The following is a 15,607-nucleotide window of genomic DNA, read 5'->3' as shown; positions in this document are numbered from 1 at the left end:
TTTGTTTTCTGTTTATTTCCTTTGTTTTTGTTTCTCTATTTTCTTCTTTCCTGCCTTCCTGTGTGTTACTTGAATATTTTATATTTCTGTTTTGATTTATCTACAGTGTATTTAAGTATATCTGGATTTTTTTGGTGGTTGCTCTAGGGGTTACATTTTTCGTATATACATATATCACTGTCTAATATTGTCATAATTTTACCATTTTGAGTAAAGTGTCCACCATTTTTTTTCTTTTTTTAAATTTTTTTCCTTATTTCTGTTCCCCTCTCCCCCACCAGTTGTCTGCTCTCTGTGTCCATTTGCTGTGTGTTCTTCTGTGTCTCTTGTATTCTCATTAGGTGGCTCCGGGAACCTATCCTGGGGCCTTCCAGAGTGGGAGAGTGGTGATCATTCTCTTGCTCCACCTCAGCTCCCTAGTTCACTGAGTCTCATATTGTCTCTTCTCTGTGTCTCTTTTTTGTTGTGTCATCTTGCTGCATCAGCTCTCCATGTGGGCAGCTCCTCTCCTGGGTGGTCTGTCCCCCTGCGTGGGGCTGCACTCCTTGCGCAGGGACCACTCCTTGCACGAGGGGCACCCCTGTGTGGGGTGACACTCCTTGTGAATGGCAGCACTCCACGTGGGCCACCTCGCCACATGGGCCAGGAGGCCCTGGGTATTGAATCCTGGACCTCCTATATGGTAGGCAGAAGCTCTATCCGTTGAGCCATATCCACTTCCCAAGTGTCCACCATTTACATCCATTTACCCTCATCCATTACAATAGAATTGCCTTAAATATTTCTACATTCACTTAAAACCACATCAGACTATTTCAATTTTTGTTTAAACCATCAAACACAGTTTAGGAAATTCAAGAGGAAAAATTAAGTCCATTCTATTTACCCATATTTTTGCTTACTGTTGCGTCTTAGTTTGCCAGGGCTGCTATAGCAAAGTACCGCCGACTAGTTGACTTAAACAACAGGAACTTGTTGTTTCACAGTTTTGGAAGCTAGAAGTCTGAAATCAACGTGTCAGTAGGCCATGCTTCCTCCAAACTCTGTAGTGTTCTGATGGTAGCTGGCTGGCAATCCATAACTCAATTTCTGCCTCCATCACTTTGCTATTTGCCTCCTTCTGTCTGTCTCTTCATCATATCTATAATTGTATCCAAATTTCCCTTGTTTATAAGGACTCCCATTATGTTGGACTAAGGCCCATTCTGATTCAGTTTGACTTCATCTGAATAGGATCTTCAAAGATCCTATTTACAGTTGAGTTCACATCCACCAGTCCAGAGGGGTTAGGACTTGAACATGACTTTGTGGAAGCATAATTCAATCTATAACATTGTTTGTTTGTTTTTTGAGAAAAAGTGCTATTTTATTAAAATACTGAGTTTATTTCTAATGTGTATTTTTGTCTCCCCAGCAGTCTGATCACTGCTATTACTATGTCCTATCATAGCATTCCATACATACTTAAAACCAAGCAAAGAGTGGAGTTCCATTTGTTTACATATACCTACTTAATTCGTATGGATTTCCCTATAACGAATTGTGTGAAGTGAAATTTTAACTTCATTTTTCTCCCAACAGCATCTGCGGAAATTGCCTGTCCCTTCCATATTGGTTTGTTTAATTTGGAACTTCAGATGTGGAGGTTTGAGTTTCTCATGTTCCTTGGTCATTATTTGCAGCTGTTAAGGTCCCTCTCTTGACTGATAGGTGGGTTTCTTTTGAGTCCCATTTCCTACTCTCATGCCTGTGGTTGTTTCCTGGCATCTAGCAAGATACTGGACTTTAAGAAGGTAGGTAAGCTGGGAAATTAGGTAGCTCATGTAAAGATGCAATCCAAGTGGAAAGTTGTATCTCAATAGATGCCACTGTGGTGTCTATTGTTTTAAAATACCTTTCTCTGATTACTAATGAATTTGATAATATCTTCATGTAACTGTTAGCCATTTGGATTTCCTCTTCTATGATTTATTTGCTCATGTCCATTGCCCATTTTTCTATTGGGTTTCTTGTCAAGTTTTTGTTGATTGGTAGGCATTCATTATAGTCCTGATATGAGAATCCCTTAGTTTTATATATTGCAAATATCTTCTCTAATTCTATTATCTATCAGTTAACTTTAACCTTGGTGTCCTTTGCTGGAGAGAAGTTCATGTTTTGGGACTTTTTTTTTTCTCTGCTTTTTACTTTTTGAGTCTTCTTGAGGAAATGCTTCCCACCCAGAGGATACAAAGATATTTTCCAAATTTTCTTCTGTTAGCTTTATAGTTTTGACTCAACTTTAAGGTTAGGATCCAGTTTTAATATTCTACATATAATAAGCCAGTTTTCCCAAAATTGGCCACTAAACAGCTTATCCTTTCCCCACAGTTTTGTGGTTCACCTTAGTCATCTATCAAGTTCCTCATATAAATTTTCTCCATTGGTCCATTTATCAGTTCCTGCACTCATACCATACTGTTCTTAATATCTGCTAGATCTCTTTTTATCTCCTCAGAGTTAGTAAGCTATCTGTGATCCTTTATGCTTCCTTATAAATTTTGGAATCAATGTGATAAATCCTTAAAAAATAAAATTGGCATTTAATTGGAATTTCACTAAATTTAAAGATCAACCTGGGGAGAATAGATACCTTTATAATGTCCAATCATCACATTTATGAACATGGAATATTTCTTCATTTAATCAATGTTATTTTATGTCCTTAATAGAGTTTTAATTTTCTTCCTAAATGATTATTCTATATTTTGTTAATTCCTAGAATAGGAACTTTATTCTTTTTGTTGTTATTGTAACATGTTTCTTAGGTTTTTATTGATGGTGTTGAGGGATACTGTCTTCATAAGTTGATATTTCATCAAGCAACTTTAGTGAATTCTCCTATTTGTTTGCCTATTGATTTTGTTGGGCCTCATTAATTTTTAGACTTCCTTTATCAAAGACTAAATCTTAGTCAGATGTTCATTGACTTTCTACTCTGCTACACTGATATGACTATAAACTTTTTGTTAGTGCCATTTTTTCAGTTAATGTTGCTTTAAAATATATTATGATGTGTGACAGCAGAAGTTCTTTGTCAACACATGTTTATTTAATTTTATGTTTTCTTTCCATTATATAAGTAAATAAAAATCAGATAAGAAGAACAAGATAAAAAGTTAAGAAGTGGAGCTAATATAGCTCAGTGGTTGAGTATCTGCTTCTCATGTATTAGGTCCTGGGTTCAATTCCTGTGTGCCTCCTAAAAAAAAAAAAAAAAAATATATATATATATATATATATATATATAAATTAATATGTATATAATGAAAAAAAAAAGCTAAGCAGTGAAGGAATCAAAATACTTTGTGTTAGGCATAATCCTTAGTTTAGGATAGATTTTTACCCACTCAGTGGCTGGTTGCTGAGTCAGGTGATGACTTAATGGCAGGTTTCTAAGGCCATCAGTTCACCTGCAGCCATTAAGTGGTAGCCCAAGGGAAGTAGACCTTATCTGCCACCCCAAGTTTCAGAATATAAGAAAATACTTTCATCTGAGTTTCTTAGACCAAAATTAGATTAAAACTGAGCCAAAGGAACACAAATATTAGTCTCCTGAATTCAGTACTGAGGTTTGAATTGGGTAGCACACCTTGAAGCCCTAATTAGGTGTGAGGGCTGCATGCCTGCGTAGCTTCTTGCTCACTGTCCCACTCTTGAGTTTTCTGTAGATGGCATATAATGGGAAACACTCTTGTTTGGGGGTGGAGAGGGGCAGGCGAGATCTGGTTCTCAGTCTGGAACTGCCATTAACTGTGCGGTCTGTGGCAAATCACCTCACCTCTCCAGACCTCAGACCTCAGTTTTCATATCTGTGATATGAGAGAGGAAGTTGGAGTAATTATATGTGTTCTGAATGTTCTAAGTATAACAAAAGGAAAAAAATTATACTTAAAACCATTCTAGCCATCAAAGGAGGGTTGATCCTGTGAAATGGAAGTCCTTTTGTTCTATTGAATACTTAGATGGATTTAAGTATGCAAAGGAGGCCTGGATCACAGTAGGGAAAGGGAAGCTGGGGAGAGGTGGAAGGCCCTGCATAACTGCCTGGGAAGTGTTCGGAGTCAGACTGGTGGTTTGGGAATGGGGCAGGTGAAATTTGGTAGTGTGAGAGGGAGAGAGAGAGGAAAGTGGGGGTGGGAAGAGCCACAAGATGTATAGGGCTGGGGGCCACATGGGCTAAAGCAGCTGGTGAAGGATCATTGGGGAGGCCTGAGGACTATTAAAAACAAGGATTTTAAAGTACAGTTTGCTGTGAAATAATCCCTCTTCCACTCATGGTCAACCTACATTTTCAGTAAAGTCTGTTAGACATAGAAATGACCTACACTGCTTTGATTATTTAGTTATTAAAATATGAAACATATAAAATGTATCACAGATGTAAGTTATGAAGCATATTTCTAAGCCTGTGAGTCCACCACCAAACTTAAGGTATAGGGCATTTCCAGTACATTTAATTAGGTTCTCTCTATGATTCTTCCAAGAGTCACTCATCAGCCAAGTCTCAAGTCTTAAGTCTCAGCCTAATCTGTTTCTAACTGTGAACTTGAGCAACTCATCTTATCTCTCTGCATCTTGAATTCCAATTATAAAGTTGGAACAATAGCACCTAATTTATTTTTAAAGAGATGTGAAAATTAAATGGGATATTGAATCTATAACAATTTATCAATATTAGTAGTTGGTATTACTGTAACTCCCACAAGATATTAGTGTTCTTTTTTTAAAAAAAAGATTTATTTATTTAATTCCCCCCCACCCCCACCCCCGTTGTCTGTTCTCTGTGTCTATTTGCTGTGTCTTGTTTCTTTGCCGCTTCTGTTGTCGTCAGCGGCACGGGAAGTGTGGGCGGCGCCTTTCCTGGGCAGGCTGCACTTTCTTTCGCACTGGACGGCTCTCCCTACGGGGCGCACTCCTTGCGCGTGGGGCCCCCCTACGCGGGGGACACCCCTGCGTGGCAGGGCACTCCTTGCATGCATCAGCACTGCGCATGGGCCAGCTCCACACGGGTCAAGGAGGCCCGGGGCTTGAACCGCAGACCTCCCATGTGGTAGACGGACGCCCTAACCACTGGGCCAAGTCCATTTCCCAAGATATTAGTGTTTTTGACATAGCTTCTTTAAATTTAGGAAAGTGGCGATGGGAACACTAGTCAGATGTTATTCTTTATAGTGAACTACCCATTGTCCACAAAGCAAATGACAGTCCAGTGTGTCTCATTAACAAAAGTGCCTGCCTCCCATGACATTGAAGGACTGAGATGCTCCAAAATTCAGCCATTCTAACTCATGAAAGAAGCATGAGTCAAATGGAGACGAATCCACTTCAAGTAATAATGAGCAGTATGGACACAGTGGGAGGAGAGGAGAGTCAGGAGTCTGGGTCCCTGCATGCCAGTCTGGCTCTGCCTTGTAACTAGCAAGGGGACATTGGGCAGGCACCTCACCTCCTAAGTCTAGATTTCCTCCTCTATAGAATGAAGAGATTTGACCAGGATACCCTAAATACTCTTGAACAGCTTTATCATTTCATGCTTCTTTGATTGTATTCTACTTTGATGCCTACTAATGTATGTGTGGTATTTGTAGTGGGTTGAATGGCATCCCAAAAAGATATGCCCTCATCCTAATCTCCAAAACCTTTGAATATTATCTTATTTGGCAAAAGGGTTTTTGCAGATGGAATTAAGTTAAGGATCTTGAGATGAGATCATCCTGGACCTGAAGCAGGAAGAGGCAAGGAACCAGTTGTCCCCTAGAAACTTCAGAGAGAATGTGGTCCTGCTGAGATCTTGATTTTGGACTTCGGGCCTCCAGAACTGTGAGAGAATAAATTTCTGTTGTTTACGATAATTTGTTACAGCAACCATAGAAAACCAATACATGGATGTATGTCCGCCCTCACCCAAACAGAATATTTAATCAGAACAAAAAACGCTTTAAGAGCCAATGTAGAGATATATGAGTTTAGTAAATATTAAGCCACAGTACAACTATTAGATATTATCATTATGTTCCCTTCAAGGTTGCACAAGAGCAGTATTTTCTAAAGAGCTTCTTTAAAATGGAAAATGGAGGGTGAAAATTCTAGTTAAATACTTTATATTTAAAATACTATAGGGAAGTGGACTTGGCCCAATGGATAGGGCATCCGCCTACCACATGGGAGGTCCACATGGGAGGTCTGCTCCTTGACCTGTGTGGAGCTGGCCCGTGCGCAGTGCTGATGCGTGCAAGGAGGGCCGCGCCACGCAGGGGACAGTGTCCCCCACGTAGGGGAGCCCCACATGCAAGGAGTGCACCCATAAGGAGAGCTGCCCAGTGCGAAAGAAAGTTCAGCCTGCCCAAGAATGGTGCCGCACACACGGAGAGCTGACACAACAAGATGACACAACAAAAGGAAACACAGATTCCTGGTGCCACTGATAAGGAAAGGAGTGGTCACAGAAGAACACACAGCAAATGGACACAGAAAGTAGACAACTGGGGTGGGGGGCGGGGAAGGGGAGAGAAATAAAAAATAAGAATAAAAAATACTATATATTTAACAAAGTATAAACTCTTCATTATCCATAATGAAAAGAACCTAAAAGCACAAAGTCCAAATAGCATTGCTGAATTCATTTATTTGCCTGCTTATGTGCTTTCTTCTGGGAGGACAAATTATTGAAAATATAGAAATGAATGCTAATAACTTTGATATACCTGATTCAAAGCTGGCTTATGTTATTCCTTGCAGAACATATGTCAACAGCAGATCTACTCTCAGGGGTCTTCTCCTAACTTCTATATTGTTGGGACAATTTTCCCCCAAACTCTAGGATATTATTGGATTCCCCTAGGCATCACATTCACAGAAAGTCTTCAATATAGAATTTTTATATTACTTCCAAGTGAGACCATACAAATAACCAAAAAGAAACACCAACAAAACTGAAATACCATGTTTCTCCAGAAATTTTAAACTTGTGTCCCATTACTGAGCCATACTGCTGATAATGTGCTTTGAATTAATATTTTTACAAATTTCGTAATTATCTTCTGATGATCACAAATTAAATGAATTTTATTATGTCTGCTTTTATAGTAAAGAGTCAATTAAAAATGTACATATTTAAAATATACCACATTTTTTGTGGCCCTATGTGGCAGTTTGAGATTATTTTATGAATCCCAAAAAAAGAAATATTATGTTTTTAAACTTATCTATTCTTGTGGTGTGATACCCTTTGAGTGCATTCAATTCAGTTGAGGATCCTTTGATTAGATTACTTGATAAGATTGAGTTAGGGCTTTTGATTGGTCTGTCTCAGTGAGGCATGACTCAGGTTGAGTCTCTGCCCCTTTGCTGGGTTTGATATTAATGGAAACAGAGAGAGACAGACACAAACAAGGAAAAGAAGCTACATTTTTGATCCTGTCTTGTGAGGGAGGACTTAAGCACAAAGCCCCCAAGAGGCTGGACCAATAGAGCAGCTCAAGAGGAGACCGAGCCCGGAGGGGAAGGCTGAGACCTTGGCAGAGGTCCACAGCCATCTTGCTTTGCCATGTGCCAGGATCACAGAATCAACAGCAGCTGACTTTGATAAGAAAACACTTCTTATGGGGCCTTGGTTTGGACTGTTCACAGCCTTGGAACTGTAAGCTTCTACCCCCAATAAATCCCCTTTATAAAAACCAACCCATTTCTAGTACTTTGCATCGGCAGCCTTCGGCAAACTAAAACACCCAGTTTGGGCATTTCTTCATTTTATAACTTACCAGGAAGTCTAAAAAGTGATATTCACTGGGGTTTCTTTTGACAGTTCAGAGAATCTGTTTGCAGTTAGCCTGATCCCTTACTGAACGGTCTGCCTTGATCTAGGGTGGCTGGTATCATATTAGTTTATTCTGGACACCTTTATTTAGAGAGGAACAGAATCCAGTGTTGAAACAGGCATCTACCCTGGAAGGACTGGCACTAAAAGGGTGCTTGGCCTCCACCCACCCCAGGCTGGGATGCTGATCTACCAACTCAAATGAAATATTTAACAAAACCAAAGTATATTACATCATGTCCTTCTCATGTAAGTGATTACAGAGGAACTTCACAAACGAAACGCAAATTAAAATTAGACGTTTTATAGTTTTTCCGGAAAAACTGAAGGAGATTTAGCTTTCTTGAAAATCATTTGAGAGCAGATGCCACAATTATAAATGCACATAGCCTAAGCCCCAGCCTTTCAAGATGGAAGTTTTTGAAAACCCAGGTATTCAAGAAATTCAGATTCTACAAATTGTGAAGGAAGCAAAAGTTGGGAAAGTAAATGGCCTTACTAAATTGAACACTACAGTGAGGTAAAGGACTTTAAAAATCAATACAGGGGAGTGGATTTGGCCCAAAGGATAGGGCGACCGCCTACCACATGGGAGGTCCGCGGTTCAAACCCAGGGCCTCCTGACCGGTGTGGTGAGCTGGCCCATGTGCAGTACTGATGCGCGCAAGGAGTGCCCTGCCATGCAGTGTAGGGGAGCCCCACAAGCAAGGAGCGCGCCCAGTAAGGAGAGCCACTCAGTGCGAAAGAAAGTGCAGCCTGCCCAGGAGTGGTGCTGCACACAGAGAGCTGACACAGCAAGATGACGCAACAAAATGAGACACAGATTCCAGGTGCTGCTGACAAGAATATAAGCAGACACAGAAGAACACACAGCGAACGGACACAGAGAGCAGACAACTGGGGGGTGGGGGTGGGGGAGAGAAATAAATAAATCTTTTTTGAAAAATCAGTATACAAAATAACTGTGTAGGAAACATCCTGAGACAGCATAGTGGCCAAAGACAAGGGCAGATTGAGGGGTAAAGAAGTTTCTTGTCTGTTTTTTGTTTATTAGTCGTAGCATTGAAATAATGAAAATGCACTACCTATGATTGAAGTGATGAATGCACAACTATATGATTATACCAAACACCATTGATTGTATACTTTGTATTATTTGTTTGGATGATTTATTAATATATATCAGTAAGATCAATTTGGGGGAAAAAAAGACAAGGGCAGACACAGAAGACCACGTGGGTCCATTTATGTAAAATGTCCAGTGTAGGTAAATCCATAAAGACAGACAGAGGATTAGTGGCTGCCCGGGGCCGGAGGGAAGGAGGGCTGATGGGTATGTAGTATGGGGTTGTATAATGGGGTGATGAAAATTTTCTGGTGATGGTTGTACAACATTATGGATGTACTAAATATCACTAAAAGTAAACTTTATGTCATGGGTATTTTACCAAAATAAATACGGAGAAGGACAGAATTTTGGGTGGGTTAGATGCTGTCATCCTCTATTGACATGATCTGGCAAATCCATATATAATGCTTTATGATGAGATTCAAGGCTTGAAATAATGTCATTTGTAATCAGGATTAATGGAAGTTTTCTTCTGTTATCTGCTGCTACTTTAAAAACAATGAAATGAAATCTTTCCAAGGTTTAAAAGATGAATATCGAAATATTAAAAGAAACCTCATTAACTGAGTACTTAGGACCAAGTCGCTTACACCACTGGCATATTTAATTGAGATAAAGTTAAACTTATTGCTTTGTTTTGTTTTAAATAGATAATACATTCAATTGGGTCAAAAACCAAATAACATAAAAAGATATGCAGTAAAAAGTTTCATTCTCACCCCTATTTCCCACCCACTATTTTACAAGTACCATTTGCATTGTTTTTTCTTTACTCCTTCTAAGATTACATTTTTCAGATATGATTATATATAACTCTCCCTACTCTTTTACTCAAAGGCAGTATGAAGTCTGTTAAGAGCATGGACTCTGAAACCAAACTGCCAATATTCAAATCCCAGTCCTTCCACTTGTTAGCTGTGGGTCTTTAAGCACATTTCCTAACCTCTGAGTGCCTCAATTTCCTCATTTGTATAATAAGGATAATAGTAGCAACCAGCTCATATGATTATTGTGAGGATTAAATGAGCTAATATGTATAGAGTACTTAGGACAGGGCGCCTGGCACAGAGGGGAGCCTTTAGACATGGTGCCATGATCACAGGTGGTAGTGCTGTGTGTCTAAGAGCAGGGGCTCTGGGGTCAGACTGTCTGCTTTTGAATCTCAGCCCCACTGCTCTCTTGCTCAGTGCCCGTGGGCAAGTGACTTAACCTCTGTGCCTCCATTTCCTTATCTGTAAAATGCAGATAATAATAGTACTTACATAGGGTTGTGAGACTGAAGTGAATCTAGATATAGAATTTAGAATAATGCCTTGCACTTGGTAAGCGCTATCGTATTTCATCAATTCCAGGATGCTGTGGATTGTAAGACACATCATTATTTTGTGTACTAAGAAAGAAAACATTCCAATTAAATTATGATATGCCTTTGACCATAAGACATCCTTATTTCAAAATGTTATAAAGTGAAAAAATGCACATCTTAGAATTGATGAAATATTGGATGTGTTAGCTCTTCCATTCTTACTTTCACTTAAAAATACATCTTAGAATTGTTCTGTATTGGAACAAAGAGTGCTTCTCCCTTTTTTTCCAATGGCTATATAGTAATCCATTGTTTGGACAAGCTATAAATTATTTTATTTATTTATGTATTCATTATTTATTTATTTATTTAAAGAAACTCTGGATTACATAAATGTTACATAAAAAATACAGAGGATTCCCATATGCCCCACTCCCTCCCCTTCCCATCGCTTCCCACATCGACAACATCCTTACCTTCTGCAGTACATTTGTTACAATTGATGAACACATTGAAGCATTGCCACCAGCTATGGATTATAGTTTACGGTCTGTCCAGCACAATTTTGTAGCTTTTATCATAAATTATTTAGCCAGTCTCTTATTAGTTTCCAATTTGTTTCAGTTACAAACAATACCACAATACCTTGTAGATGCCATTTTGCAAGTCTGCGAGGCTATCTGAAGGATAAAGACCTAGAATTGGCATTGGTTGGTCAAAGAATGAATGTATTCAAAATATTGGCAGATATTCTAAGCTCAAGTTTTAAAAGGCAAGGCTGTATCAAACTAAGGGAATCATGGATCAAGAATGTTTGAAAAGCATGGACGGAATGAAAATGGAGAGGCAAATGAGGAGAGGTGTGGGAGAAAGAACATTCTCATTCACTGCTGTGGCCATGTAGATTGGAAATGTACATAGTCTTCGATCTAGAAATATGACTTCTAAAAAGCTGTCTTACAGAATTACTAGCACCATTTACAAGGAGAAATGTAATAAGAATAGCAAATATGTATATAACTCTTAGGATGTGGCAGGCACATTAAGGCTAAGTGACAATAATGTGAACTCTTCTAATCCTCCCAACTCCATTACAAGTTAGGGGCTGCTATGCCAATTTTACAGATTTAGAAACTGAAGCCAGAAAGAGGAAAGCCAATAAGCTGCAGAACTAGGATTGGACCCAAACAGACTGGCTTGAGCCTGTGCTCTCAACCGTTACACAAACACACTATTCTGAAATAGAAAAAATATTAGAGAACCCTAATGTCACAAAGTGAGTTAATATTGTTATAAACCCATACTGTGGAAAACAATGCAGCCATGATAAAGAATGAAGTAAATCTTTATCGACCAATATGGAAGTATGACCATGATTTACTGCTCTGTTTAAAAAAATTTTTTTAAGAATACTGTAGGGCAACTTGTACAGAATGAGTAGCTCTCAATAGATGTGATATGTCAGCATATCAATAGATAGAGGGATATTATAAGATCTGGAAGGATAATCAAACTACTAGGGATATTGTCTCCAATTACTCCTGGATGTGAGAGAAGGGTAGGGGAAGGGAGACTTCACTTTGTATATGGACCAGTTTGATATGGTTATGAATCCCAAAAATAGATATTGGGTTATGTTTGTAATCTGGTCTATTACTGGGTATAATTGAGTTATGATTAGAGCTTTGATTGAGCCACGTCATTAGGGCATTGAGTCTCCAACCCTTGGAGGGTGGGGACTCACAGATAAAAGGTATGGCAAAGGACAGAGTTGAGGGTTTTTGATGTTAAAGTTTGATGCTGAAGCCTTAAGCTGGAGCCCTGGGAAGTAAGCTCACAGAGGAAACAGAAGCAAGCCCCAGGAAGAGAGCAACTCTGAGCACAAAAAGAAGCAAGCCCTGGGAAAAGAGGAACCTTGAACCCAGAGAGAAGTAAGACCCTGCCATCTTGCTCCTACACGTGAAAATCGACTTTGGTGAGGGAAGTAATGGCCTGGTATCTGTAAGCTCCTACCCCAAATAAATACCCCTTATAAAAGCCAACAGATTTCTGGTATTTTGCATCAGCACCCCTTTGGCTGACTAATACAATATACTTTCAAATTAGTTGGATCTTTTTTATGATGACCTTGCTTTTGCAAAGAACATTCTGTTTTTAAGAGCAGGGGTCATATTGGCGTGGGTTCTTGACACCTAAAATTTTACTTCACCCCTGTACTGACATCATCAGAAACACCAAGAAGTGATTGGGTATAAAAGGGTACTGTGGATCTCAGATTCAGAGATTAATAGCACTGACCTGTTCTACTGTATTATTTGGAAAATGGCTCAGCACAATCACCTACTGAAGTCACTTATCAAATACTAATATTCTTTACATGATTCAAAAATAGTTTAGTTCTTTTAGCACTTTTGGATATTGTTTCCTCTATTTCTAAGTTCTTTTTTACTCCCTAGAAATTTCTCATACTACCTTGAATCTCTCTCTAAACACTTGCCAATTATAGTAAAACTTAAGATATTTACAGCAGGAAACACAAGCTATGAATGATTCTAAATAGAATACATTTTTTGAAAGGTCCGGTCCAGGCCAACGGGGCAGAAAGGGCCTGAACACACTAGTGAGAAGAAAGTCACTGATGATTTCAGTACAAGGAGCAGCTGCCAAAGAGGGAAGCAGCCTTCCAACAACCCACCTCCAACTATGAACACACCATGACCTACTCACTTGGCAAGTCCTGGGGGATGGTGCACAGACAGCTCCACCTGCTCTCTAGAAAGAGGAGAATCACTGAACTTTGGAGAAAGTCATTTGAAATCTTATAAAGGGAATTGTTAAGGAATCAGTTCTCTACCAGGAAAACTGAGAAGAAAGGAACTAATGTTTCATCTTCTAATGAAGAACCTGAGCACTGCTGAGGTTCTCCGCAGGAAATGTCAATTTTAGTACACCTGATCCTCTTAAGGACAAAGTTGTAGCACTCTCCAGCCTTAGGCCCAGGATGAAGTTCCCATCTGGGGATCCTAATTTTTCAAGCCTTTTAATTAAAAAAATTTTTAATCGTCCTACTCATATTTCTTGAGGACATTCAGCCCACCTTCCTCGTGCACCTTAGCATGCCTCACCATTTTTTTTTTTTTGCCATTTTCATTCCAGTTCTTCTGAGTTTTCTGGAGTATGGAACATTTTCGGAGAAATCCTGTTGGTTCTGCCTCCTTGTTCCCTGTTTATCTTTAAGATGTGATGTTTGCTGTATCTTGGCGTTTTAGTTTCCTGGGCTGCTCAAATCAGATAGCATGAAACGGGTTGGCTTTAAACAATGGGAATTCATTTGCTTACATTTCGAGGCTGTGAGAATGTCCAAATCAAGGCATCATCAAGGCAATGCTTTCTTCCTGAAGACCAGCTGCCAGCAATCCTTGTCACATGGCATGGCACACGGAGGCGTCTGCTTGTTTCTCCCTTCTCTTCCAGATTTCATTGCTTTCAGCTTCTCTCTCTCTCTCTCTCTATATATATATATTTCTCTCTCTCCCTCTGTATTTATTCTGTTTATAAAGGACTCCAGTAATAGGATTAAGACCCATCCTGAACGAGGCGGTCCACACCTTCACTGAAGTAGCTTCATCAAAGGCCCTACTTACAATGGGTTTACACCCACAGATTAGATGTAAGAACATGTTTTTTGGGGGGTACATACAACTGCGAACCGCCACACTCGGGGCCGCAGCTTTCCTGTCCTGGCCTCACCTTCCCACTGTTCTTCCCTGGTATGTGGGTGACTGGGAGAGGCTTCTTGATCTGATATGGTTCCTTAAACCCGTGAACTCCCATCTCCTCAGCAGCCGGAGGGATCTGCAGTGTCTACCCATGGCTGGGTTCCCTAAGCTCTACACTGTATTCAGGGGCTTTAGAGCAAAACGAGGAAGAATTTGCCACTTCCTTTTGAGATCTTTCCCAGCAGTGCTCATCCTCAGCGGTGGATATTTGCTACTGGCAGTTGTGTCTTGTTTCCTTTTTGCTCTTGTCCTTATTCAATTGAAGTGTCTTGATTTTCTCCCGCTTATTCACAGAAGTATCCAAACGTCTATTCTTTTCAGTGATTCTTCTCTCACGATGAAAAGAGGCAAATATGAAGCCCGGAAGGGGCCTGCCTTGTGGCCCTGGGTCATCTCAAGAATACACTTATGGAGGGGGAGCCCCATCACTACTCCTCACCACCTCCCCAAGAGAGGGTGCATCACCCCTGTCTTTCTTCTTCTTTCTCCACTGCCCTTGTGTCTCCTGCAAAGCTCCACACCTCTCTCCAAGCCCTTTGCTCACCAAGGTCCCTGTGCAGGTCCAACAAGGACGTCTGCCTCCCCTGCTTTAAACAGGAACAAAAACGCCACTTCCTAGACTCCATCTTTACCAATTTCCTGGATTGCCTCACTCCCTGGAGTCAACATCACAGGGGTCCCCAGAACCAACAACTTTCACATTTGATTTTGTGCTTGTCACCGACGTGGTCGTCACCTCCTAGCTCTAGTCCTGATGACGGCCGCCTCTGTTGTTCCACCTCTGGATACGCTTGATGGGGCCATGTATCTGTGAAGACCACTACAAAGCTGTTTTCACCCCACTGGGGTGTGTTTTCAGTTTGGTCCTGCTGAAGGGCAATCAGCCTTCTGTCCCATTCTTTGCACTATCAATGTCTCTCTCATTTTTCCCCCTGAAGACTAAATTTAGAAAACATATAAACCATAACTAGAGAACATTCCTGTACTCACCACCCAGCTTAAGAAAGAAAGCATGGCCAGTGCAATTGAAGCCTCTTTGCAACTCAGGAAATGTGATTCCCTACTCATACCCTTTCCCCAAGAACACGATTCTTAAGTTTCATGTAATTTACTTATTTAATTTTAGTTGTGTGTTATATATAACTCATATGTTATTTATAAACAATGAATAATCAACACCTATAAATCATCACCCAGGCCAATATTGAGAACATTACCAATAACTTTGAGGGTTTTTTGTTTCTCTCTTATCACTTTTCCCTTCCTTCCCGCCATTATCCTAAATTTGGTGGTTTTTCTCTTTGCTTTTTTAGTATGTAGTGTTTGCTATATGTATGTATCCTAAATAGTATCTTGTTTAATTTTATTTTTGTTGTTGTTGTTAGCGCTATAAAAATGCTATCCCATGGTAGGTAGATATACTAGACTTTTTTTTTTTTGGGAGGTACAGGAGATTGAACCCAGGGCCTAGTGCAGGGAAAGCAGGGGCTCAACTACTTGAGTTACATGGACTCCCTTAGATTTGTTTTTTTTTT

This window comes from Dasypus novemcinctus, chromosome 3 (genome assembly GCF_030445035.2).
Source record: "Dasypus novemcinctus isolate mDasNov1 chromosome 3, mDasNov1.1.hap2, whole genome shotgun sequence".
Lineage (NCBI taxonomy): Eukaryota > Metazoa > Chordata > Mammalia > Cingulata > Dasypodidae > Dasypus > Dasypus novemcinctus.
The sequence above is the reverse complement of the archived record's forward strand: the minus strand, read 5'-3'. Positions refer to the sequence as shown.